We start from the raw sequence: 2,068 nt of genomic DNA, 5'->3' as shown, positions 1-2,068 counted from the left end.
TCTATTGCCTAATTCGGAAGCTGCTGCTACTAAATCGACCAGTTACGAGTGATGAACAGTGGATATGTTTTTTTTTTTTTTTTTTTTTTTTTTTTTTTTTTGGTGAAGTGGTTTTACAAACATTATTCTTTGCATGATGATCTTTAAACCGTTTCTTTTTTTTGTTTCTTTTTTTAATATGACCAATCACACAGAGGATGTCCCGTAACGACCAGAAAGAAGTGAGGAATGCCCAATATGCCCAGCGCTCACTTTAGTTATGTTCAAGTATACTCTACTGGACTGAGATTAGGTGCTGCGAACTCTGTCTTCGTAGTCGGGAAACTAATCTACTCGGCTACTCAGGCGGATGCTGATCTGGTGCCTGTCAAATCCCACATTCACGCTTTCAAGTCTACGATTGTTTGGATATATTAGCCAAACTATGCAATAAAATATTGCCACCAACAATTACTTGGACTTGTTCTACGCCTTTTTTTTTTCAATATTTCAAGTCATTATAGTCCCAACCAAACACAGTTCTTCGAGTTTTTTTTCGTGCGATAAAAGATTCATCAAAACTGACTCTAAAGCAAATAATTGATTAACAGAGTTCACTGATATATGGACTTTTAAATGATGGGTATGATGGTGGCATCTAAAGGATCAAAATTATCAAATCAGGAAAATCAAGCCACGTAACCAACCAACCAATCGTAGTTTTGAAAAATCTTACATATATTTGTTACGAACCGTTCTTTTAGAAAGCACCTTTGAATCGCTGCTAATCATACTTTATAAAATGAGTGAGATAAAGATATGCGTTTAAAGTGGTTGTTTTGCGGAGCGTTTCAAGCCATTTTCAAGCAACAAAATGTCTGTTGATGAGCTTCCCTCTAAGTTATTTTCTTAGCTTTTGATCTCAATTAACAGTGAAAAAATTTCAATAATGAAAATGCAAGTTTCTTGTGCCTAGAAACAATTTTGACGAGTATTGCTCGATTACGAAGAAGATATGAAACAATCGCCAAATCATATAATTAGAAGAAAAAAATTATTTGAAATTGTTGCGAAATTGCTTCCACTTGAAAAGTTTGTAATACTTTTTAAAAATATGTTTTTGTTAAAATCTAAAATCTACATAAATAATTCGTACAAACAAACATATTCATCTCTACTTTATAGTAATCTATTTACATGCAAACGTGTCTTATTTATACATTTATTATAACAAACGTCAAATATGTCACGTTCTGTGTAAATTTAATTACGCAGCACATGTGCATATCTTTGCTTTTTTATGTTCCTATGCTCTTAATACATTACGCACTCGTACTCGTATATAAAAATGCAAATAAATTCTACACAGGATTAAGATATGATATACATATGTAGTTATGCTGATATACGTATGCAAATACTTTTAAATGCTTCGCTAATGAAAGATTTGCTTTAACTGTATTTTCTCTCTTTTTTATTTATTTATTTTTTTTTTGCGCTTTCACATTTAAATCATTTCTCATATGACGGCAGGTGGAAAAAATTAATAAATAAGCTAAGAAAGAACACAAGAAAGTGGAAAGAAACATGAGTGATAAGCAAATTGCATTCATTTTAATACATAAGTAAACTAAACATTTAATTAATAGAAAAGAAAAGAAAAAAAAAAAAGATTTGTTCTGAAAAAAGTGACAAATTTGAAGTCAAATATTCTTGGCGTTTTCATAATTTACGATATTACGAAGCCTTTAATGACTTATTTGCAATTACGGACAATACTTTTTTTTGCATTTAAATTTCTTGTTGTTTTTTTATTTTATTGCCTTGCAAAACAAGCAATTTTATTGTGCATGCATTTCGATTTGTTCTTACATAAATTGCCTTGAACTTTGAACCTCTATTCAATGCTAAAAATAAGTGTAGCCTTTTACAAATATGAATGTGTGTACGTGTTTATATAAAAATAACCAACCGGCGTATACTTGATATTTTCCCAAAAAAATTTTGCTAAGAGAATAAATTTTCTATAAAACTAAGAGAACGCAATATATGTATTCTCTGTGAATGCTAACACACAGATACACGTAGT

The 2,068-nt window shown here is 30.6% G+C and overlaps 1 long non-coding RNA gene across 1 annotated transcript in view; it reads left to right on the top strand.

Annotated features, from left to right (window-relative positions):
• Positions 1-83, top strand: part of LOC119644596 — a 1,118-nt gene extending 1,035 nt beyond the window's left edge. The window contains exon 3 of the long non-coding RNA XR_005248540.1: positions 1-83. This exon is cut by the window's left edge and continues 373 nt beyond it. This is a non-coding gene — a long non-coding RNA (uncharacterized LOC119644596).
• The last annotated feature ends 1,985 nt before the right edge of the window (positions 84-2,068 follow it).

Source organism: Glossina fuscipes, unplaced genomic scaffold (assembly GCF_014805625.2).
Source record: "Glossina fuscipes isolate IAEA_lab_2018 unplaced genomic scaffold, Yale_Gfus_2 0, whole genome shotgun sequence".
In the NCBI taxonomy this organism is placed as follows: domain Eukaryota; kingdom Metazoa; phylum Arthropoda; class Insecta; order Diptera; family Glossinidae; genus Glossina; species Glossina fuscipes.
This window is presented reverse-complemented; position numbering and strand designations above follow the sequence as displayed.